The sequence below is a fragment of the Durio zibethinus genome, chromosome 1 (genome assembly GCF_047325235.1).
Source record: "Durio zibethinus cultivar Kanyao isolate XHJ-2024 chromosome 1, ASM4732523v1, whole genome shotgun sequence".
Classification (NCBI taxonomy): Eukaryota; Viridiplantae; Streptophyta; class Magnoliopsida; order Malvales; family Malvaceae; genus Durio; species Durio zibethinus.
The window spans coordinates 13,527,501-13,552,500 of NC_143162.1; the positions used below are offsets into that span (position 1 = coordinate 13,527,501).

At 48.5% G+C, this 25,000-nt stretch overlaps 1 non-coding gene and 3 pseudogenes across 1 annotated transcript; all 4 read left to right on the forward strand.

The window, feature by feature from the left end:
- Positions 1–7,507: 7,507 nt before the first annotated feature.
- LOC149520394 (18S ribosomal RNA) lies at positions 7,508–8,700 on the forward strand (annotated as a pseudogene).
- A 294-nt stretch (positions 8,701–8,994) lies between these two features.
- On the forward strand, positions 8,995–9,150 carry LOC149520395 (5.8S ribosomal RNA). Its single transcript, XR_016326580.1, has one exon. It is a non-coding gene; the product is annotated as a 5.8S ribosomal RNA (ribosomal RNA).
- A 236-nt stretch (positions 9,151–9,386) lies between these two features.
- Positions 9,387–13,192, forward strand: LOC149520396 (25S ribosomal RNA; annotated as a pseudogene).
- A 10,084-nt stretch (positions 13,193–23,276) lies between these two features.
- LOC149520397 (18S ribosomal RNA) overlaps positions 23,277–25,000 on the forward strand; it is a 1,808-nt pseudogene continuing 84 nt past the window's right edge.

Genomic DNA, 25,000 nt, shown 5'->3' on the forward strand with positions numbered 1-25,000 from the left:
CACAGGCTACTCTTTGGTATGGGCACTTGCCTCGACCAATATTGGCACAAGCTGGCCCTTGGAACAGGCACTTGCCTTGACCACCATTGACACATGCATGCCTCGATGAGCATCAATAGAGGATGGCCCTTGGAATAGGCACTTACGTCGACCACCATCAACACATGCATGCCTCGATGAGCATCGACAGAAGATGGCCCTCTGTGCGAACGGTTGCCTAGGCACTTGCGTCGACCACCATCGACACATGCATGCCTCGATGAGCATTGGCAGAAGATGGCCCTCTGTGCGAACGGTTGCCTCAAGCACTATCAGCACATGTTGGGACTTGGTGCAGGCACATGCCACGACCACCATCGTCACAAGCTGGCCATTGGTATGGGCACTTGCTTGGACCACCATCGGCATGTGCCATGCCTCGATCAACATCGACAAAAGATGGTCCCTGGTGCGTGCGGTAGCCTCAAACACCATTGGCACATTCTAGGCCTTGGTGTGGACAGTTGCCTCGAGCACCATAGGCACAAGTCAGCCCTTGGTGCGGGTGTCATGGGCTCTGACCTTAGACTCATAATTCATGCAACCTTAGGCTTGGAATCTCCTCCTTTATGCCTAAGTTAGCTTAAAACAAAAGCGTACATGCACTAGAACAAAGGGAAGGGTTAATTACGCAAGTTAAAGAGAAACAGGATAATAAGGTAGAATGCTAGAATATGCTCTGTATTCACCAAAATAGAAGTGTTTGATGGTGTACAAATGAGGGTGGAGCAGCACTCTATTTATAGTTAAGGCTCCAACTACACTTAATAGCAATATCCCTAGAATAAAGGCTAAAATCAAGGGATTATACAGATTACAATCAATCAGGATTCTAACTCCTGATTTTTAGGGTCAACCAAATCTGCCAGGAGTTTCCTGCTGATCCTGCAAGCTTTCAGAAGCTTTCCTTGTGTATCTACCACCTTGGGCCCCTCTAGATGTGGTGCGGGCAGCCTGCATGCCAGGCCCTGGCCTCACGGGCTGGCCTGTAAGCTGGGTGGGTGTTCTGGCCTCGTCTCCCAAGCCTTGTGCGCAAATACCCGCCAGCGTGCGGGCCTTAACCTTTGCCTCGCGTGCTGGTGAACATGATGTGCCTGGCACGCCCGTCCAGGCTATGACATTCTCCCTCACCTGATTGTGCAACACCCTCGTTGCATCCTCTGTATGGTACTACCTGATCTGGTCTCTGAACTGCCATAAGTCTTCTACTGGTTCCCAACTTGCCTCACTATCTGAAAGTCCCTTTCAGCGCACCAAGTACTTTTATCTTAGTTGATAGTTTTTTCGTCTCACCTCTCGATCAGCTATGATGCTGTGGACCTCCTTCTCATATGGGCTCTTGCTCCCAATGGCACACGTTTTGACTCTGCCCATCTTGAATCTCCCTCATCCTTATGGAACGGCTTGAGAATGCTTACATGGAACACCAGGTGTACCCTCAGCTTAGGTGGCATATCCAGCTTGTAGGCAACCTTGCCTACCCTCTTGACTACTCAAAAAGGTCTCTCAAACCTCTAGACTAGCCTTTATATAGCCCCCTGTGGCGCACAATGGGATGCAACTTCACCAACACCAAGCCTTCAACCTGGAACGACACGTCTCGCCTATTCTAGTCTGCCCACTTCTTTGACCTCTTTGTCACCTTGTGTAGACAGACTCTAGCCAAGTCAGTTTACTCCTGCCATGCCTTGGCAAACTTGTAAGCTGTTGGATTCAGCCCTATATAACCTGCAACAATAGAATTGGGTGTTAGTGGTTATTGCCCTGTCACAACGTCAAATGGGCTCTGGTTCATTGCATCATTTTTTTACAAGTTATAGGAAAACTGTGCAACATCTAGCAGCTTTGGCCAGTCTTTTTATGTGGCACTCACATAATGCCTGAGGTAGACCTTTAATAGTCCATTCACGCGTTCTGTCTGCCCATCAGTCTGTGGATGCATGCTAGTGGAAAAGTTCAAGTCTGACCCCAACAGCTTGAACAACTTAGTCCTGAACCTGCTTGTGAAATGCCCATCCCGATCACTAACAATGGTCATTGGCACTCTCCAGTACTTAACCATGTTCTTTAGGAACAATTGAGCTACCTCATCGGCTAGGCACTCCTTGGTTGCTGGAATGAAGATTCCATACTTGGAAAACCTATCCACCACTACCATGATGCTTTCAAACCCCTCTGCTTTGGGTAGACCGACTATAAAGTCTAGAGAAACACTCTCCCATGGTCATTCTGGCACTGGCAATGGCTCCAAAAGACCACTTGGTTTCTTAAGCTCCACCTTGTTCTGTTGGCACACAAGACAAGTCTTTACATAGGCCTCCATATCGTCCCTCTTGTGCGGCTAGTAGTACCGATCCTCGATTAGCGCCAAGGTACGGCTCACTCCTGGGTGTCCAGTCGACCTTGAATCATGGCACTTTTGCAAAACTTCCTTATGGAGCTTCCCGTGCTGTGACACAAATAGTGTACTGCCCTTGGTGTACAATAAACCATCCTGCAGCTAAAACCACCTAGTCTTCCCTTGCTGGGTGTACTCCATAAGAGCCTTGGTTGTAGGATCATGCGCAAGTCCCTCCTTGATGCATGGCACCAGTGACCCCTCTGGTTGGCTAATGGTAGCAAGGTTAGCTTTCCTGCTCAGGGTGTCTGCCACTAGGTTTGCCTGCCCCGGCTTGTACTCCATCTGAAAGTCAAATTTCGTAAGAAAATCTTACCATCTCGCCTACTTGGGGGACAGCTTCTTCTGCATCTGAAAGTAGCTGGTCACCACATTGTCTGTCTTAACCATGAACCTCGACCCCAATAGGTAATGATGCCAAGTGCGCAAGCAGTGTACCACTGCAGTCATCTCCTTCTCTTGGACCGTGTACTTATGCTCAGTCTCGTTCAGCTTCCTGCTCTTGAACGCGACTGGATGTCCCTCCTGCATCAACATGCCCCCTATGGCAAAGATTGATGCATCCGTATGCACCTCATACAGCTTGGCATGGTCTGGCAAGGCCAAGACTGGCTCCTCGATCACAGCTTGCTTCAACCAGTCAAAGGCTTCTTGGCACCCTGCGCTCCACTCCCATGCTCTCCCTTTCTTGAGCAAGTCAGTCAATGGCATGGCTATTGCTGAGTGACCTTTGATGAAGCACCTGTAGTAGTTAACCAGCCCAAGGAATGATCTCAACTCAGTGACCTTGGCTGGTGGTTGCCACTCCAAGATGGCGTGCACCTTGCCTTCATCCATGCGTATCCTACCACCTCCCACTATATGGCCTAGGAATGGGATCTTCTGCTGGGTAAATGAGCACTTCTCCTTCTTGACAAATAGCTTGTGCACCCGTAACACCTTGAACACCTGTATCAAGTAGTCTACATGCTCTCTCAAAGTCTAGCTATAGATCACAATGTCATCCAAATAAACCACAACAAATCGATCAAGGAACGACTGAAGTACCTCATTCATAAGGGTGCAGAATGTTGCTGGGCATTCATGAGTCCGAATGGCATCACCAAGAACTCATACAAACCATACTGAGTGACACATACTATCTTTAGCTCATCTCCCTCCGTGATCCTGACTTGGTAGTAGCCCGACCTCAAATCTAGCTTGGTGAACCACCTTGCACTCCCAAGTTGGTCGAACAAGTCCGTAATGAGTGGGATAGGGTATTTGTTCTTGATGGTCAGCTTGTTCAAAGCCCAGTAGTCTATGCACAGCTGCAACAGCCCATCATGCTAGCACTGGAATAGAACCGGTGCACCGTATGGTGCTTTCGATGGCCTGGTAAAGCCAGCATCAACTAACTCTTTGAGTTACTTCCTTAACTCCTCCAACTCTAGTAGCGACATTCGATAAGGGGCTCTAACTGGTGGCTTGGCCTCAGACACTAGCTCAATCTTATGGTCTACCTCTTTCTTAAGTGGTAGCTGGCTAGGCAGCTTTGTGGGCATCACATCACTAAAGGTCTTTAGCACCTTTAGCACCTCCAAGGGTGACTCAGTCTCTTTCTCCCTTGGCTCATCATACTTCAAGGCTACCAAGAAGGCATCTTTTTCTCTACTTACCACCTTGGCAAATTGGATGGCTGACACCACCCGCGACGTAACTCCAGACCCTCTCCTCAATGGCACTAGACATTGGCACCGTGCATCCAGGATGCAAACACAGTCAACAAAAGGCACAAGGAGGGTGTTAATCCGAACAAAGAAATCCAACCCAATCACAAACTCATAGTCATCAAGGGGTATTACCTCTATGGTCTTATTACCTTTCCAGTCTCCAAGCTATAACTCCACTCCCCATGCTACTCCAATGGTTGGAACCTCTTTGGAGTTCACCATTTTAATGGTATCAGTCTCTTTTTGCACTTTTAGTTTAAGCTTTTAGGCTCCATCTCCTGAAATAAAAAGATGTGAGGCACCTGTGTCCACTAGTGCGCTCACCTTCTAACCCGTAACCATCAGATCCATAAACATCAAGCCCTTTGGCTTATGGCTCCCCTTACTCTGGACAACATTGAGCACCAATGACCCAAGCTTTACTGCCCTTGTCTTTGGCTCTTTGTCAGACTCCTTGTCTACAATAGCCAGCTTGCCCTTTTACGAGAAATTACATGCTATGTGGCTCCCTCCACATAGGTAGCATGCTAGTGGTTCTCATCTGACTTTACTTTCCACTTGCCTGCTGGTGGGTTCCTCTCGCCATCTTTGGTTGGATGGTCTCGGTCCCCATCCTTAGACTTTCGATCATGATATTTTCTCTTGGACTGTTTCTTTCGGTCCCTATCGTCCTTGCCCTTACCCTTGGGCTTAGAAGACTCGAACTTGTTCAGAGGCTTGAACTCTATCAAGGCCTCAATAGTAGTCATGGCTTTAGCCAAGTCATGAACTCCCCTCCGTTGTAGCTCATGCTTCACCCACAGTTTCAGCCTATCCATGAAAGCAAATAAGGCATCCTTCTCGCCTAGATCTGAGATCTGTAGCATCAGTTCAGAGAATTTTTGGACATACTCCCTTATGTCCCCTTGTTGGCTCAGCCTGCGTAACTTTGCCCGTGCCTCATCATCGACACACTTCGGGTAAAATTGCTCTCTGAACTCCTTTTGAAACTCTGCCCAGGTTCCAATCTTGGCACTCCTATGTTTAGCATCATCACACCTGTGCCTCCACCATAATAAGGCTACATCAGTGAGATATATAGCAGCGGTGATTACTTTTATTGTCTCATCCTACATGCCCATGGCCTGGAAGTGTTGCTCCATACCCCATAGGTAGTTGTCTACTTCCTTGGCTGCCCTAGTCCCTTTGAACTCCTTAGGCTTAGGGACATCCAATCTGGATTTGGACACTCCAGCAAACATGCCATTCCCAATGAAAGTCTTGCAAGTAATGAGCTCACTGGCAAGCTCCTCCATCCGTTAGCCCATGGCCTCCATGCCATCGCGCAAGGTCAGCACTTCAGCCTCCAAGGCCTCATTCCTATGGGTGATCACGTCCATACATTTGTTGAGAGTAGCTTGCAGCTCACCTCAGATCTCCTCCCCCATGGAGTCTAACGATGCAATGTGAGTCTCCAAGGCACATGATGGTGCATGGTGATGGCACATGCATTGACCATCATCGGCACCGGCTACCCTTTGGTACAGGCACTTACCTCGACCACCATCGTAGAGGATGGCCCTTAGAATAGGCACTTGCCTCGACCACCATTGACACATGCATGCCTCGATGTGCATCTGTAGAAAATAGCCCTTGGTGCGGATGGTTGCCTCAAGCACCATCGGCACGTGTTGGGCCTCGATGCGGGCATATGCCACGACCACCATCGTTACAAGCTGGCCATTGGTACAGACACTTGCCTGGACCACCATTGGCATGTGCCATGCCTCGATCAACATCAACAGAAGATGGTCCCTAGCGCGTGCGGTTGCCTCAAACACTATCAACACATACTAGGCCTTTGTGTGGGCGATTACCTCGAGCACCATCGGCACAAGCCGACCCTTAGTGTGGGTGTCATAGTCTCTGACCTTAGACTCAGAATCCGTGTGGCCTTAGGCTTGGAATCTATTCTTTTATGCCTAAGTCAACCTAAAACACAAGCATGCAGGCATTAGAACAAAGGGAAGGGCTGATTATGCAAATTAAAGAGAAACAGGATAACAAGGCAGAATGCTAGAATATACTATGTATTCACTAAAACAGAAGTGTTTGATGGTGTACAAATGAGGGTGGAGCAGCCCTCTATCTATAGTTGAGGCTTCAGCTACACTTAATGCCAATATCCCTAGAATAAAGGCTAAAATCAAGGGATTATACAGATTACAATCAATCAGGATTCTAACTCTTGATTTTTAAGGTCAACCAAATCTGCCAGGAGGCTCCTATTGATCCTGCAAGCTTTCAGAAGCTTCCGTTGTATATCTAGCACCTTGGGCCCCTCTGGATATGGTACGGGCAGCCTGCATGCCAGGCCTTGGCCTCACGGGTTGGCCTACAAGCTGGGTGGGTGTTCTGGCCTCGTCTCTCAAGCCTTGTGCTCAAATACCCGTTAGCGTGCCTGGTCTATGGGCCTCAACCTACTGGTGCACCTGATGTGCCTGGCGCGCCCGTCCAGGACGTGACATGGGCACTTGCCTCAACCACTATTGGCAGAAATGGCCCCTGGTACAGGCGATTGCACCAAACTCCATTAGCACATGCTGGGCCTTGGTACAGGCGATTACCTAGATCACTATTGGTAGAAGATGGTCCTTGGTGCAGACGGTTGCCTCGAACACCATCGACACATGCTGAGCCTTAGTGCGGGCACATGCCTTGACCACCATCGGCACCAGCTAGCCCTTGGTGCAGGCACTTGCCTGGATCACCGTTGGCAAGGGATGCCTCAATCAGCATTGGTAGAAGATGGCCCTTGGTGTGGGCAATTACCGCGAACACCATCGGTATGTGCTAGGCCTTGGTGCAGGCACATGCCTCGACCACTATCGGTACTTACTCACCCTCGGTACGAGATATGCCTATTTTGAAAAAGTATCCCCATTTCAAACACTTTAAGGTCTACTGGTAGAATATCTACAAAATCTCTAATGCTCTTTAGACGATGGTGGTCTAGCACCCCCTCTCCCCCCATGGGGGGAGTAAGTGTGCGTGATGGGCCTCCCATTGTGTACATCCAGGGCAACATCCCTCAAGCGAAATACAGGGTGTGCATGCCTTCTGGCCATTTTGTTCGATGATTGGTTGCTCCGGTGATCGGCATGCACCCATGGCCTTGATCGATTGACGTGCATGTAAAAAAGAGGAGTCGAGCTCAAGCCTGTGCACATGATGGATGCTGCCCTAGACCCTAAACCAAGTCTCAGAATCAAGCAACGGCTCCCTGAGGTGATGTGAGTAGAAGCTACGATTATGGGCTTGGCCCGACCAAGTCTCTCGGTATTTGATGATCTCGCGGTTCCTTCTCATCAACCACAAAAACACCTTGGCCTTGACGAGGCCGTGCACGCAGTCGATGCTGCCGAAGACCCCAGTAGGTTTACCTCACAGTGAGCACGGTCTACTCATCCCTACTACTGGTGATGCGCTCCTGGACTTAATTGCCTGGGTCATTCCTCCGGCACTATTACTTTGAAGAAATTAGAGTTCTCAAAGTAGGCCTAGGCTTGTATACATTAGCATGGGATAACAGCATAGGATTTCGGTCCTATTGTGTTGGCCTTCGGGATTGGAGTAATGATTAACAAAGACAGTCGAGGGCATTTGTATTTCATAGTCAGAGGTGAAATTCTTGGATTTATGAAAGATGAACAATTGTGAAAGCATTTACCAAGGATGTTTTCATTAATCAAGAATGAAAGTTGGGCGATCGAAGACGATCAGATACCGTCCTAGTCTCAACCATAAACGATGTCAACTAGGGATCGATGGATGTTACTTTTAGGACTCTGCCGGCACCTTATGAGAAATCAAAGTCTTCGAGTTTTGGGGGAGTTTAGTCACAAGGCTGAAACTTAAAGGAATTTATGGAAGGGCACCACCAGGAGTGGAGCTTGTGGCTTAATTTGACTCAACATGGGGAAACTTACCAAGTCCAGACATAGTAAGGATTAACAGACTTAGAGCTCTTTCTTGATTCTATGGGTGGTGGTACATGGCCATTCTTAGTTGGTGGAGTGATTTGTCTGATTAATTTCGTTAATGAACGAGACCTCAGCCTGTTAACTAGCTACGCGAAGGTGATCCTTTATGGCTAGCTTCTTAGAGGGACTATGGCCGCTTAGGCCAAGGAAGTTTGAGGCAATAACAGGTCTGTGATGCCCTTAGATGTTCTAGGCTACACGCGCACTACACTGATGTATGCAACGAGTCTATAGCCTTGGCAGACAGGCCCGAGTAATCTTTGAAATTTCATCGTGATAGGGATAGATCATTGCAATTGTTGGTCTTCAATGAGGAATTCCTAGTAAGCTCGCGTTGACTACGTCCCTACCTTTTGTACACATCGCTTGTCCCTTCTATCGATTGAATGGTCCGATGAAGTGTTCAGATCATGGTGACCTAGACGGTTCATCGCCCATGACGTCGTGAGAAGTCCACTGAACCTTATCATTTAAAGGAAGGAGAAGTCGTAACAAGGTTTTCGTAGGTGAACCTACAGAAGGATCACTGTTGAAACCTTGCTTGACGGATGATCGGTGGACACGTTAATGAAACATCGAGGGGGCAAGGGTGCCTCCGTACCCCGAGCCCCTTTTGGCCCTGGGTAGGTGTGACGGTCACTTCGTCTCCCCTACCAGGCGGGCAAAACAATCGGCATCGTCTCACTCACTGTTGAACAATGAACCCCCAACGTGAATCATTCCAAGGAACCAAAACCAAAACGGAGCGCGTGAGTCGTCACCATCCCGTTGGTGGTGCATCGCGGATGGTGCTGTGACTCCTTTTGTCATAAAAAAATGAAATGACTCTAGGGAACGGATATGTTGGCTCTCGCATCGATGAAGAATGTAGCAAAATGTGATACTTGGTGTGAATTGCAGAATCTCGTGAACCATCGCGTCTTTGAACGCAAGTTGCACCCGAAGCCATTAGGCCGAGGGCACGCCTGCCTGGGTGTCATGCACCGTCACCGCCCCTCCGACCCCCCGCCATCGAGCTCAGGGGAAGGGGTGGGTGAAAGATGGTTTCCCGTGATCCCATCGATCATGGTTGGCTAAAAAGTGAGTCCCCGACAATGACAGTGCCATGATCGTCGGGGGTAAAGCTCCCGGTATGCCTCGTCCCCAGTGACGCGTGCTCGTTGTCCACCCGAACCCCGTCGGACCCCTCACATTGCTCGATCGATGCTCGCATCGTGATGCCAGGTCAGGCAGGATCACCCGCTGAGTTTAAGCATATGAATAAGCAGAGGAAAAGAAACATACTAGGATTCCCCTAGTAACGACGAGCGAACCAGGAAGAGCCCAACCCCAAGCCCACCTCGACACTTGCGTGCTCCCCATTCAGCCCATCTTGAAACATGAACCAAGAAGTCTGACATGCGTGTGAGTCAATGGGCCAAAAAACCCGTAAAGCACAAGGAAGTTGATTGATGGGATCCCTCATGGGTGCATCGTCGATCGACCTTGATCTTTTGAGAAGGGTTTGAGTGCAAGCATGCCCATTAGGACGCGAAAGATGGTGAACTATGCCTAAGCGGGGCGAAGCTAGAGGAAACTTTGGTGGAGGCCCACAGTGATATTGATGTGCAAATCATTCGTCTAACTTGGGTATAGGGGCGAAAGACTAATTGAACCGTCTAGTAGCTGGTTCCCTCTGAAGTTTTCCTTAGGATAGCTGAAGCCCCCAACGAGTTCTATCTAGTAAAGCCAATGATTAGAGGCATTAGGGGTGTAACGCCTTCGACCTATTATCAAACTTTAAATAGGTAAGACAGCGTGACTACTTCGTTGAGCCATGCCATGAAATCGAGAGCTCCAAGTGGGCCATTTTTGGTAAGCAGAACTGGTGATGCGGGATGAACCGAAATTTGAGTTACGATCCCAACTACGCGATAACCCGAAACCCACAAAGGGTGTTGGTCAATTAAGACAGCAGGACGATGGTCATGGAAGTCGAAATCCACTAAGGAATGTGTAACAACTCACCTGCCGAATCAACTAGCCCAAAAATGGATGGTGCTTAAGCGTGTGACCTATACCTGATCGTCGGGGCAAAGGCCAGGCCCCGATGAGTAGGAGGGTGTGACGATCACCGTAAAACTTGGGGCATGAGCCCGAGCAAAATGGCCATCGGTGCAGATCTTGGTGGTAGTAGCAAATATTCAAATGAAAACTTTGAAGGCTGAAGAGGGTAAAGGTTCCATGTGAATGGCACTTGCACATGGGTTAGTCGATCCTAAGAGATGGGGGAAGCCTATCTGATAGCGTGTCCCACTTGAGCTTCAAAAGGGAATCAGGCTAAAATTCTTGAACCGAGATGCGATGACTGACAGTAACGTTAGGGAGTCCAGAGACGTCGGTGAGGGCCTCGAAAAGAGTTATCTTTTCTGTTTAACGGCCCACCCATCCTGGAAACGACTTAACTGAAGGTAGGGTCCAGCGGTTAAAAGAGCACCACACGTCACGTGATGTCCGGTGCACCCCCGATGACCCTTGAAAATCCAAAGGATCAAGTACTGTCTGTGCCCGATCATACTCATAACCACATTAGGTCTCCAAGGTGAACAACCTTTGGTCAATGGAATAATGTAGGTAAGGGAAGTCGACAAAATGGATCTGTAACCTTGAAAAAAGATTGGCTCTAAGGGCTGGTCATAGGGGTCCCAGTCTCGAACCCGTCGATTGTCGGTGCATTGCTCGAGCTACTTCCATGGTGAGAACGGGTCACCGCATGCCGATCGGGGGACGAACTGAGAATGACACCCTCGGAGGCCTTCCACGAGTGACGAACAGTCGACTTAAAACTGGTACGGACAAAGGGAATTTGACTGTTTAATTAAAAAGAAAGCATTGTGATGGTCCTTGCGGATGCTCACGCAATGTGATTTTTACCAGTGCTCTGAATGTCAAAGTGAAAAAATTCAACCAAGCGCGGGTAAACGGCGGGAGTAACTATGACTCTCTTAAGGTAGCCAAATACCTTGTCATCTAATTAGTGACGTGCATGAATGGATTAATGAGATTCCCACTGTCCCTATCTACTATCCAGCAAAACCACAGCCAAGGGAACGGGCTTGGTGAAATCAACGAGAAAAAAGACCCTGTTGAGCTTGACTCTAGTCCGACTTTGTGAAATGACTTGAGAGGTGTAGGATAAGTGGGAGCCCTTGGGCGAAATTGAAATACCACTACTTTTAACGTTATTTTACTTATTTCATGAATCGGAAGTGGGGCACGACCCCTTTTTTTCGACCCAAGGCCAGCCTCACCCGGGTGGAAGACATTGTCAGGTGGGGAGTTTGGTTGGGGTGACACATCTGTTAAAAGATAACGTAGGTGTCCTAAGATGAGCTCAACAAGAACAAAAATCTTATGATAGCGTGGCCTATTGATCTTTCAAACCTTTGGGATTTGAAGCTAGAGGTGTCAAAAAAGTTACCACAGGGATAACTGGCTTGTGGCAGCCAAGCATTCATAGCGACGTTGCTTTTTGATCCTTCGATGTAGGCTTTTCCTATCATTGTGAAGCAGAATTCACCAAGTGTTGGATTATTCACCCACCAATAGGGAATGGGAGCTAGGTTTAGATCATCGTGAGATAGGTTAGTTTTACCCTACTGATGGCGACGACGTGATAGTAATTCAACCTAGTACGAGAGGAATCGTTGATTCGCACAATTGGTCATCGTGCTTGGTTGAAAAGCCAGTGGCATGAAGCTACCGTTAATTGGATTATGACTGAACACCTCTAAGTCAGAATCTGGGATAAAAATGATGCACGCACCCACCACCTGATTGTCGACCCGCAGTAGGGGCCCATGGCCCCCAAGGGTACATGTCATAGGTGCAGCCCCCACGGCGGACGAGCCATGCGAGCCTCCTTAGAGCTCAATTCCCATCGAGCAACGAGTAGAATCCTTTGCAGATGACTTAAATACGCGACAGGGTATTGTAATTGGTAGAGTGGCCTTGGTGCCATGATCCATCGAGATTCAACCTTTTGTCACTTCGATTCATCCCTCCCTCTTCCCCCTCTCATTCCCCCATTGACCTTCTTTTTTTTTACGTCACCCCCTCCGGGGTTGGGCATGACCCGAGGCCTTCTGTCCCTCGGTCCCAATCAGGAATGAACTCTGTATGCCTAAGTCAACCTACAAAATGAGTGTGCAGGCATTAAGCCGTTAGGGAGGCAGAATACATAAGCTAAGGATCAGTCAGGTCCCCTTCTATGTGCTGCATATGGGTGAGAAATCGATAGTGCAGGTGTCTTAAGATGAGCTCAACGAGAACAAAAATCTCGTGTGAAACAAAAGGGTAAAAGCTCGTTTAATTCTGATTTCCAGTACGAATATGAACCGTGAAAGCATGGCCTATCGTTCCTTTAAATTTTTGAGATTTGAAGCTAGAGGTGTCAGAAAAGTTACCACAAGGATAACTGGCTTATGGTAGCCAAGCGTTCATAGCGACATTACTTTTTGATCCTTCGATGTCGGCTCTTCCTATCATTGTGAAGTAGAATTCACCAAGTGTTGGATTGTTCACCCACCAATAGGGAACGTGAGCTGGGTTTAGACCACCGTGAGATAGGTTAGTTTTACCTTACTGATGGCAATGACGTGATAGTAATTCAACCTAGTACGAGAGGAACCGTTGATTTGTACAATTGATCATCGCGCTTAGTTGAAAAGCCAGTGGCGTAAAGCTACCATGCGTTGGATTATAACTGAACACCTCTAAGTTAGAATTTGGGCTAGAAGCGATGTGCGCACCCATCGCCCGATTGTCGACCTGCAGTAGGGGCCCATGCCCCCAAGGGCACGTGTCGTACATGCAACCCTCGCAACGAACGAGCCATGCGGGCTTCCTTGGAGCTCAATTCCCACCAAATGATGGGTAGAATCCTTTACAATGACTTAAATATGCGATGGGGTATTGTAAGTGGTAGAGTAGCCTTGCTACCATGATCCACTGAGATTCAGCCCTTTGTAGCTTCGATTCGTCCCTCCCCTTTCCCTTACCAATCTTCTTTCTTTTTATTTCACCCCTCTCTGGGATTGGGCATGACCTGAGGCCTTCTGTCCCTCGGTCTCGATCGAGAATGAACTTCGTATGCCTAAGTCAAACTATGAAATGAGCGTGCGGGCATTAAGTCGGCCAGAGAGGCAGAATGCGCAAGTTGAAGAGTGATTGGGTCCCTCTCTGTGTGCTGTCAATTCTGCTACGGTTTTTGTAGCCACAACCTTCGATCCAATCGGAGATTAGAGTGGGAATGAACTTTATATGCCTAAGTCAACCTACGAAACAAGCGTGAGGTCACTAAGCCAGCCAAAGAGGCAGAATACGCAAGCTGAGGATCGATCGAGTCCCCTTCTGTGTGCTACAGATCTTACAGGCTTTCTATATGGTTCTGGTTCAACCCCACTCCCTGGGTCCACCTGGATGTGGTGCGAGCATGTTATGGGCCTAGTCCCGATGCCATGGATAGGCCAGACTTTCGAGCGGGTAGTCTGGACAGCAATAGCAATGAGTATTGCTGGAACCCTCGCCTCTGCATACGGTGCTCGAGCCTTGGCCGCTGGGGGGCAGGCCTCAACTCCTGGTGCACATGCCCAAGATGCAAGACTGGCACTTGGTACGGGATGCAGCCTCAGACACCCCTGGTCTGATCACATGCCCACGCGTCAGTCTGATTGTGTGCCCACGCACCGCGCATCACCCACCATCACCTGCACCTGGGCCTGGCTCAATTCTGTCGAACCTAACACCGTGCCTGAGCCTCTAGAGTCTGATCACTGCCCACACCAATGTCTCAGTCCTAGTCCCCATGACCTGTGCTTCGAGTAGGCCTTAAGGCCTGGTCCCTCCGACTATCGGACCTTATCCCACTACAACCCCGAGGCTAGTCCCGGCTTGCTTGTTGACCGTGACACATGCACATGCCTTGACCACCATCGAGACATGTTGGCCTTTACTCTTGGTGCATGCTTCGATCACCATTGATGCATGCTGGACCTTGGTGCGGGTAGTTCCCTCAAACAACATCGACCCATGCTGGGTCGCGCACCAAGCAACTGCACTTGGGCCTAGGCTATACACCTTATGCACCACGATTGAGCAGTAAGTGGTTTCAGGGATATCTTCATGTTTCTACAGTGTCAAAGCCATTTTTGTGGTCCATGAATACATATGAGTGCTTCCCAACGCCCGCGCACCATACGCGGTGTCCTAAGCCCGGGTCGAGCACCAATGAGCACCACGACCAGGTGGCAGGTGGGTTTAGGGATATCTTCATATTTCTACCATGCAATGCCATTTTTATGGCCTGTGAATTCATATGAGCACTCCCTAGTGCCCGCACACCAAGTGCAGGTGTCTTGAGCTAGGGTTGAGCACCATGCACGCCACGATCGGGTGGTAGGTGGGTTTAGGTACATCTTTATATTTATGCCATGCCAATGCCATTTTCATGGCTTTTAAATTCATACAATGGTCCCCTAAGCCTTCTTGTGAAGTTTCATGGCAAGATAACTCGATTTCTATTTTTCATGATTTTTGAAATTTTTTACGGTTCGGGATTTTTTAAAATTTTTTTAGAAGGATTTTTGGCCCCAAATTTGGTAGACTTGACCTTTTATTTTTTTTGGTATGCAAAAAACAATTCAGCTAAAAACTCAAAGTGTAGAAGATTTTGTGGCCATTTGAAAAAGTGTCCTTATTTTAGACACTTGAATGGTTACTGGCAACAAACCTGTAAAATCTCATATGCTATTTAAGAGGGTGTGAGTTGTCAAGGTTTGTTAAGGGATAGGGGGCCAATATAAGGGCGAAGTACAAGCACCCATCGCACATCATGTGCGCACACCCCTCTGGACCCCCAATCATCGAAACCGCCAATGCCATCGGTCAGGTTCTCTGGCCATGCTCCGACGATGGTGCCCCGAGCAATGCTGCACTAGCACATGCCTGAGCCCAACATGTGCACCGTGGCTTAAAATCAAACTTCGACCAAGGCCTCAACCATTAACGGCACATGATGGCACATGGTGATTGCACATGTATTGACCATCATCGACACAGGCTGCCCTTTGGTAAGGGCACTTGCCTCGACTGCCATTGGCACAAGCTGGCCCTTGGAACAGGCAATTGCCTTGACCACCATTGACACATGCATGCCTCAATGAGCATCGACAGAAGATGGCCCTTGGTGCGGGTGGTTGCCTCGAGCACCATCGACACGTGTTGGGCCTTGGTGTAGATGTCACGGACTCTGACCTTAGACTCAGAATCCGTACGGCCTTAGGCTTAGAATCTCCTCCTTTATGCCTAAGTCAGCCTAAAACACAAGCGTGCGGGCACTAGAACAATGGGAAGGGCTGATTATGCAAGTTAAAGTATATGCTCTGTATTTAGTGAAACAGAAGTGTTTGATGGTGTACAAATTAGGGTAGAGCAGCCCTCTATTTATAGTTGAGGCTCCAGCTACACTTAATAGCAATATCCCTAGAATCATGGGATTATACAAATTACAATCAATCAGGATTGTAACTCCTGATTTCTAGGATCAACCAAATCTGCCAAGAGGCTCCTGCTGATCCTACAAGGTTCCAGAAGCTTCACTTGTGTATCCAACTCCTTGGGCCTTTCTGGATGTGGTACGGGTAACCTGCATGCCAGGCCTTGGCCTTACGGGATGGCATGTAGGCAAGGCGGGCGTTCTTACCTTGTCTCCTAGGCCTTGCGCGTAAATACCCGCTAGTGCACCTGGTCTGCAGGCTTCAACCTCTGGCTCACTTGATGTGCTTGGTGCACCTGCCCAAGGCATGACATTCTTTTCACCTGATTGCGTAACACCGTCGTTGTGTCTTCTACATGGTACTACCTGATCTGGTCCCTGAACTGTCATAAGTCTTCTGTTGGTTCCTAACTCACCTCACTATCTGGAAGTCCCTTCTAGCACACCAAGTACTCTTGTCTTGGTTGGTAGTTCTTCCGTCTCACCTCTTGGTCGGCTATGATGTTGTGGACCTCTTTCTCATATGAGGCCCTTACTCCCAATGGTGCATGCTTTGACTCTACCCATCCTGGATCTCCCTCATCCTCATGGAATGGTTTGAGCGTGCTTACATGGAACACCAGGTGTACCCTCGGCTTGGGTGTTATATCCAGCTTATAGGCAACCTTGCCTACCCTCTTGACTACTCGAAAAGGTCCCTCATACCTCCAGACTAGGCCTTCGTGCAGCCCTCTATGGTGCACAATGGGATGCAACTTCACCAACACCAAGTCCCTAACCTGGAACTGTATGTCCTGCCTATTCTAGTCTACCCACTTCTTTGACCTCTTGGCCTCCTTTTGTAGACAGACTCTGGCCAAGCTAGTTTGCTCCTGCCATGCCTTGGCAAACTTATATGCTACTAGATTTGACCCTATATAACCTACAGCAATCGAACCAGGTGTTAGTGGTTGTTGCCCTGTCATCACCTCAAATGGGCTCTGGTTCGTTGCCTCACTCCTTTGCAAGTTGTAGGAAAACTGTGCAACATCTAGCAGCTTTGGCCTGTCTCTTTGTGTGGCACTTACATAGTGCCTGAGGTAGACTTCCAATAGTCCATTTACTCATTCTGTCTGCCCATTGGTCTGCGGATGCATGCTGGTGGAAAAGTTCAAGTCTGACCCCAACAGCTTGAACAACTCAGTCCAAAACCTACCGTGAAATGCTCGTCTCGATTACTAACAATGGTCCTTGGCACTCCCTAGTACTTAACCATGTTTTTCAGGAACAATTGAGCTGCCTCCTCGACCGGCACTCCTTGGTTGCTGGAATGAATATTTCATACTTGGAAAACTTGTCCACCACTAACATGATGCTTTCAAACCCTTTTGCTTTGGGTAGACTGACTATAAAGTCCAGAGAAACACTCTCCTATGGTCACTCTGGCACTGGCAATGGCTCCAAGAGATCGCTTGGTTTCTTGAGCTCTACCTTGTCCTATTGGCACATAAGACAAGTCTTTATATAGGCCTTCACATTGTCCCTCATGTGCAGCCAGTAGTACCTATCCTTGATCAGCGTCAAGGTGTGGCTCACTCCGGGGTGTCCAACCCACCTTGAATTATGACACTCTTGTAAAACTTCCTTGTGGAGCTTCTCATGCTACGGCACAAATAGTCTACTGTCGTTGGTGTACAACAAACCATCCTGCATCCAAAATCACCTAGTCTTAGCTTTCTGGGCGTACTCCATGAGAGCCTTGGCTGTAGAATCATGCACAAGTCCCTCCTTGATGCATGGCACTAGTGACCCCTCTGGTTGGCTAATGGCAGCAAGCTTAGCCTTCCTGTTCAGGGTGTCTGCCACTAGGTTCGCTTACCCCGGCTTGTACTCTATCTGAAAGTCAAATTTCATAAGAAAATCTTGCCATCTTGCCTGCTTGGGGGATAGCTTCTTCTGCGTCTGGAAGTAGCTGGTCGCCATATTGTCTGTCCTAACCACGAACCTCGACCACAACAGGTAATGGCACCAAGTGCGCAAGCAATGCACCACTGCAGTCATCTTCTTCTCTTGGACCATGTACTTATGCTCAGTCTCGTTCAGCTTCCTACTCTCGAAAGTGACTGGATGTCCCTCCTGCATCAACACGCCCCTTATGGCAAAGTCTGATGCATTCGTATGCACCTCATATGGCTTGGCATGGTCTGGCAAGGCCAAGACTGGCTCTTCGGTCATAGCCTGCTTCAACCTATTAAAGGCTTCCTGGCACCATACGCTCCGCTCTCATGCTCTCTCTTTTTTGAGCAAGTCAGTCAATAGCGTGGCTATTGCTGAGTGACCTTTGATGAAGCGCTTATAGTAGTTAAGGAATGATCTCAACTCAGTGACCTTGGCTGGCAGTTGCCACTCCAAGATGGCGTGCACCTTGCCTTCATCCATGCGTATCCTATCACCTCCCACTATGTGGCCAAGGAATGAGATCTCTTGCTCGGTGAATGAGCACGTCTCCCTCTTGACAAACAGCTTGTGCGCTCGTAACACCTAGAACACCTGTCTCAAGTGGTCTACTTGCTCTCCCAAAGTCTGGCTGTAGATCATAATGTCATCCAAATAAACCACAACAAATCGATTAAGGAACGACTAAAGTACCTTGTTCATAATGGTGCAGAATGTTGCTGGGGCATTCGTGAGTCTGAAAGGCATCACCAAGAACTCATACAAACCATACCGAGTGACACATGCTGTCTTTAGCTCATCTCCCTCGACTTGATAGTAGCTCGACCTCAAATCCAGCTTGGTGAACCACCTTGCGCTCCCAAGTTGGTCGAACAAGTCCACAATTAGTGTGATAGGGTACTTGCTCTTGATAGTCAGCTTGTTCAAATCCTAGTAGTCTATGCACAGCTGCAACGACCCATCATGCTTGCACTAGAATAGAACCGATGCACCATATGGTGCCTTCGATGGCCTGATGAAGCCAGCATCAACTAACTCTTTGAGCTACTTCCTCAATTTTTCTAACTCTGATGGGGACATTCGGTAAGGGGCTCTAGCTGGTGGCTTGGCCTCAGACACCAGCTTGATCTTGTGGTCCACCTCTCTCTTAGGTGGTAGCTGGCTAGGTAGCTTTACAAGCATCACATCACTAAAGGTCTTCAGCACCTTCAGCACCTTCAAGGGTGACTCGATCTCATTCTCCCTTGGTTCCTCATACTTCAGGGTTGCCAAGAAGGTGTCTTCTTGTCTACTTACCACCTTGGCAAATTAGATGGCTGACACCATTCGTGACCCAACTCCAGACCCTCTCTTCAATGGCACTAGGCATTGGCACCTTGCATCCAGGATGCAAACACAATCGATAAAAGGTACAAAGAGGGCGTTAATCCAAACAAGAAAATCCAACATAATCACAAACTCATAGTCATCAAGGGGTATTACCTCTATGGTCTCCTTGCCTTTCCAGTCTCTAAGCTGTAACTCCACTCCCTGTGCTACTCCAATGGTTGAAACCTCCTTGGAGTTCACTGTTTTAATGGTACCAGTCCCTTTTTGCACCTTTAGTTTGAGCTTTTGGGCTTCATCACCTGAAATAAAAAGATGTGAGGCACCTGTGTCCACCAGTGCACTCACCTTCTGACTCGTAACCATCAGATCTGCAAATATCAAGCCCTTTGGCTTATGGCTCCTTTTACTTTGGATAGCATTGAGCACTAACAACCCAAGCTTTGCTACCTCTGACTCTGGCTCCTCGTCAGACTCCTTGTCTACAGCAGCCAGCTTGCCCTTCTGCGGGTAATTACGTGCTATGTGGCTCCCTCTACATAGGTAGCATTCTAATGGCTCTTGATCCTCTTTTGCTTTCCATTTGCCTGCTAGTGGCTTCCTCTTGCCATCCTTGGTTGAACAGTCTTGGTCTTCCTCCTTGGACTCCTTGTCATGGCCCTTCCCCTTGCACTGCTTCTTCTAGTCCCTATTGTCCCTACCCTTACCCTTGGGCTTGAAAGACTCGAACTTGTTCAGAGGCTTGAACTTTATTAAGGCTTTAGTAGTAGTCATGGCTTTAGCCAAGTCATGAACTCCCCTCCGTTGTAGCTCATGCTTCACCCACGGCTTCAGCCCATCCATGAAAGCAAATAAGCATCCTTCTCACTTAGATCTGAAATCTGTAGCATCAGTTCAGAGAATTTTTAAACATACTCCCTTATGTCCTCTTGCTGGCTAAGCCTACGTAACTTTGCCCGTGCCTCATCATCGACATACTCCGAGTAAAATTACTCTCTGAACTCTTTCTGGAACTCTACCCAGGTTCCAATCTTGGTGCTCCCACACCTGACATCATCACACCTACGCCTCCATCACAATAAGGCTACATCAGTGAGATACATAGTAGCGATGCTTATCTTTATCGCCTCATCTTGCATGCCCATGGCCTAGAAGTACTGCTCCATACCCCATAGGTAGTTGCCTACTTCCTTGGTCACCCTAGTCCCCTTGAACTCTTTAGGCTTGGGGACATCCATTATGGACTTGGACACTCAAGCAAACATGCCATTCCCAATGGCAGTCTTGCAAGCAACGACCTCACTGGTAAGCTCCTCCATCTGTTGGCGCATGGCCTCCATGCCATGGCGCATGGCCTCCATGCCGTCACGCAAGGTCAGCACTTCAGCCTTCAAGGCCTCATTCTTTTGGGTGATCACGTCCATGCCTTTGTTGAGAGCAGCTTGCAGTTCACCTTGAATCTCCTCCCCCATAGAGTCTAGCGATGCAATGTGAGTCTCTACTTCCTCAAGCTTCTCCCCCATATCACCCATGGTCACCTCCACCTTGGCCAGCCTACCACCCATGGTAAACCATATATCTCTTGAACTGGCTTTCCTACATCTTCCATGCCCCTGCTCCTAGGCTGTAGGCGGTTGTTGGTCAGCAACGTCGCTTTGGGATGCCATCTTCTCAATCACGATCTAACTTGCACAACATAAACACTTAGAATCGAACTTGCTTTGACACCAACTGTCACGGGCTCTGACCTTAGACTCAGAATCTGTGTGGCCTTAGGCTTGGAATCTCCTCCTTTATGCCTAAGTCAGCCTAAAACACAAGTGTGTAGGCACTAGAACAATGGGAAGGGCTGATTACGCAAGTTAAAAAGAAACAAGATAACAAGGCAAAACGTTGGAATATGCTCTGTATTCATTGAAACGAAAATGTTTGATGGTGTACAAATGAGGGTGGAGTAGCCCTCTATTTATAGTTGAGGCTCCAACTACACTTAATGGCAATATCCCTAGAATCATGGGATTATATAGATTACAATCAATCAGGATTGTAACTCTTATTTCTAGGGTCAACCAAATATGCCAGGAGGCTCCTACTGATCCTGTAAGGTTCCAGAAGCTTCACTTGCATATCCAGCACCTTGGGCCCTTCTGGATGTGGTGCGGGCAGACTGCATGCTAGAACTTGGCCTCATGGGCTGGCCTGCAAGCTGGGCGGGCATTCTAACCTTGTCTCCTAGGCCTTGCACGTAAATACCAGCTAGTGTGCTTGGTCTACGGGCCTCAACCTTTAGCTCACCTGCTGGTACGCTTGATGTGCCTGGTGCACCTGCCCAAGGCGTGACACAAGCACATGCCTCGACCACCATCGTCCCAAGCTGGCCATTGGTATGGGCACTTGCTTGGAATACCATCAACATGTGCCATGCCTCGATCAGCATCGGTAGAAGATGGTCCCTGGTGCGTGCGGTTACTTTGAACACCATCGGCACATGCTGGGCCTTGGTGTGGGCAGTTGCCTCGAGCACCATTAGCACAAGCTAGCCCTTGGTGCGGGCACTTGCCTCGACCACCATCGGTAAAAGATGGCCCCTAGTGTAGGCTGTTACGTTGAACACCATCAGCACATGCTGGGCTTTGGTTCGAGCAGTTGCATCGATCACCATTGGTAGAAGATTGCCATTGTTGCAGGTGATTGCCTTGAACACCATCGGCACATCTGGGCCTTGGTGCCAGCACATGCTGGGCCTTGGTGTGGGCACATGCCTCAACCACCATCGACACAAGTCAGCCCATGGTGCGGGCACTTACCTCGATCACCATCAGTATGTACCATGCCTCAATCAGCATCGGTAGAAGATGGCCCCTAGTGTGGGCGGTTGCCTCAAACACTATTGGCACATGCTGGGCCTTGGTGCGAGTAGATGCCTTGACCACCATTGGTGCATGCATGCCTCAATTAGCATGCGCACAAGCTGGAACCGATGTGGGCACCTACCTCGATCAGCATAGGTAAAAGATGGCCCTTGTTGTGGGCAGTCGCATCAAACACCATCAGCACCTACTCACCCTTGGTATGGGATATGCCTATTTGGAAAAAGTGTCCTCGTTTCAGAAACTTTAAGGTCTACTAGTAGGATATCTGTAAAATCTCTAATGCTCTTTAGAGGGTGGTGGTCCGACATCCCCTCTCCCCCCAATAGCTGTGCGTGATGGCCTTCCAATTACGTACACCTAGGGTAACGTCCCTTGAGTGAAATACAGGGTATGCATGCCTTCCAATCATTTTGTCTGATGATTGGTTGCTCCGATGACTGACAGGTGCTCATGGCCTCGATCAGTTGGCGTGCATGTGAAAAAGGGGAGCCAAGCTTGAGCCCATGCATGGGACGGATGCTACCCTAGACCCTAGACCAAGTCCCCGAATCGGGCAGTGGCTCCCAGGGGTGGTACGAGCAGAAGCTGCGGTTATGGGCTTGGCCTGGCCAAGTCTCTCGGTATTTGATGGTCTCACGGTTCCTTCTCGTCAACCACTAAAACACCTTGGCCTCGACGAGGCCGTGCATGCAGTCGATGCTACCCAAGAACCCACGAACAAGTCCCTGAATTGGGCAACGTCCCCCTGGGGTGGTGTCAACGGAGCTCGCGTGTGCGGTCTCGGCTAGGCCAAGCATTGGTGGTATCCCACTGTTGTTGCCCGTCAGATGGCCCGGGTAGACTCGTGGCCCTTGCTTGTGTTTTTCCAGTGCCAAACGATTGTGGCGTGGCCTCGTACATTGTTTTCTTCACTCACTCATTGAGTAATCGATTGGGTGGGTTATGGATCGACGTGCGTGGATGCTGCCACTTGTACGCAATAGGCATATGAGTTGTGTTATGGTTGTGCGTGTTGGCAGGCTCCGTGCTCGATGCATCAAATTGTTGACCCGTCATTCTCTTCAATCTCTCCCCATGCGATCATCGTACCCCAAGGGTGCAATCGAGATCCTGTGCTAAATACCTGAATCGATGGAAATTGGATGTCTTGCCATCCCTCATCCGTCTCATGTCCTGAGGGGTTACGGGTCAGACATCAATCATGGCCGGTGTCCAAAGTGCACCACCCAATCCTCTGTGACCTTATTGGTGCACCGGTGTTCAATCATGCTCTCGGATGCAAAACGTTTCGAGGGCACAGGCTCTCGACCCCCGTTCATCCAATGCTATGCATTTCACATGCTCGACACGCACGATGCTTGTGCTCCACATTGGGCTCTCTCTACCATTTGATCAGTGTATCAAGGCCCATACGATGCCAACATCCTGAAGGAATGCTACCTGGTTTGATCCTGCCAGTAGTCATATGTTTGTCTTAAAGATTAAGCCATGCATGTGTAAGTATGAACTAATTTAGACTGTGAAACTGTGAATTGCTCATTAAATCAATTATAGTTTGTTTGATAGTATCTACTACTCGAATAATCATAGTAATTCTAGAGCTAATACATGCAACAAACCTCGACTTTTGGAAGGAATGCATTTATTAGATAAAAGGTTGACACAGGCTACGCCCTTTGCTCTGATGATTCATGATAACTCGACGGATTGCACGACCTTTACGTTGGTGACGCATCATTCAAATTTTTGCCCTATCAACTTTCGATGGGAGGATAGTGGCCTACTATGGTGGTGACGAGTGACGGAGAATTAGGGTTCAATTTTGAAAAGAGAGCTTGAGAAACGGCTACCACATCCAAGGAAGGCAGCAGGCGCTCAAATTACCCAATTCTGACACAGAGAGGTAGCGAAAATAAATAACAATACTAGGCTCTATGAGTCTGGTAATTAGAATGAGTACAATCTAAATCCCTTAATGAGGATCCAATGGAGGGCAAGTCTGGTGCTAGCAGCCACGACAATTCCAACTCCAATAGCGTATATTTAAGTTGTTGCAGTTAAAAAGCTTGTAGTTAAAAATAAGGTTGGGTCGTCAGGTCCGCCTCATGGTGAGCACCGGTCTACTTGTCCCTACTACTGATGATGCGCTCCTGGACTTAATTGCCCAGGTCGTTCCTCTGACACTATTACTTCGATGAAATTAGAGTGCTCAAAGTAGGCCTACGCTTGTATACATTAGCATCGGATAAGATCATAGGATTTCAGTCCTATTGTGTTGGCCTTTGGGATCAGAGTAATGATTAACAGGGACAGTCAGGGGCATTCGTATTTCATAGTCAGAGGTGAAATTCTTGGATTTATGAAAGATGAACAACTACGAAAGCATTTGCCAATGATGTTTTCATTAATCAAGAACGAAAGTTAGGGGCTTAAAGACGATTAGATACCATCCTGTCTCAACCACAAACGATGCCGACCAGGGATCGACGGATGTTACTTTTAGGACTCCACTGGCACTTTATGAGAAATCAAAGTCTTTGGGTTCTGGGGAGAGTATGGTCGTAAGGCTGAAACTTAAAGGAATTGATAGAAGGGCACCACCAGGAGTAGAGCCTGCGGCTTAATTTGACTCAACACGGGGAAACTTACCAGGTCCAGACATATGAAGGATTGACAAACTGAAAGCTCTTTCTTGATTCTATGGGTGGTGGTGCATGGTTGTTCTTAGTTGGTGGAGCAATTTGTCTGGTTAATTCCATTAACAAACGAGACCTCAGCATGTTAACTAGCTACGCAGAGGTGATCTTTCGTGGCTAGCTTCTTAGAGGGACTATGGCCACTTAGGCCAAGGAAGTTTGAGGCAATAATAGGTCTGTAATGCCCTTAGATGTTCTGGGCCACACGTACGCTACACTGATGTATTCAATGAGTCTATAGCCTTGGCTGATAGGCCAGGGTAATCTTTGAAATTTCATCATGATGAGGATAGATCATTGCAATTGTTAGTCTTCAACGAGGAATTCCTAGTAAGCGCGAGTCATCAGCTCGCATTGACTACATCCATGCCCTTTGTGCACACTGCCCATCACTCCTACTGATTGAATGGTCTGGTGAAGTGTTCAGATTACGGCGACGTGGACGGTTCGCTGTCCGTGACGTCA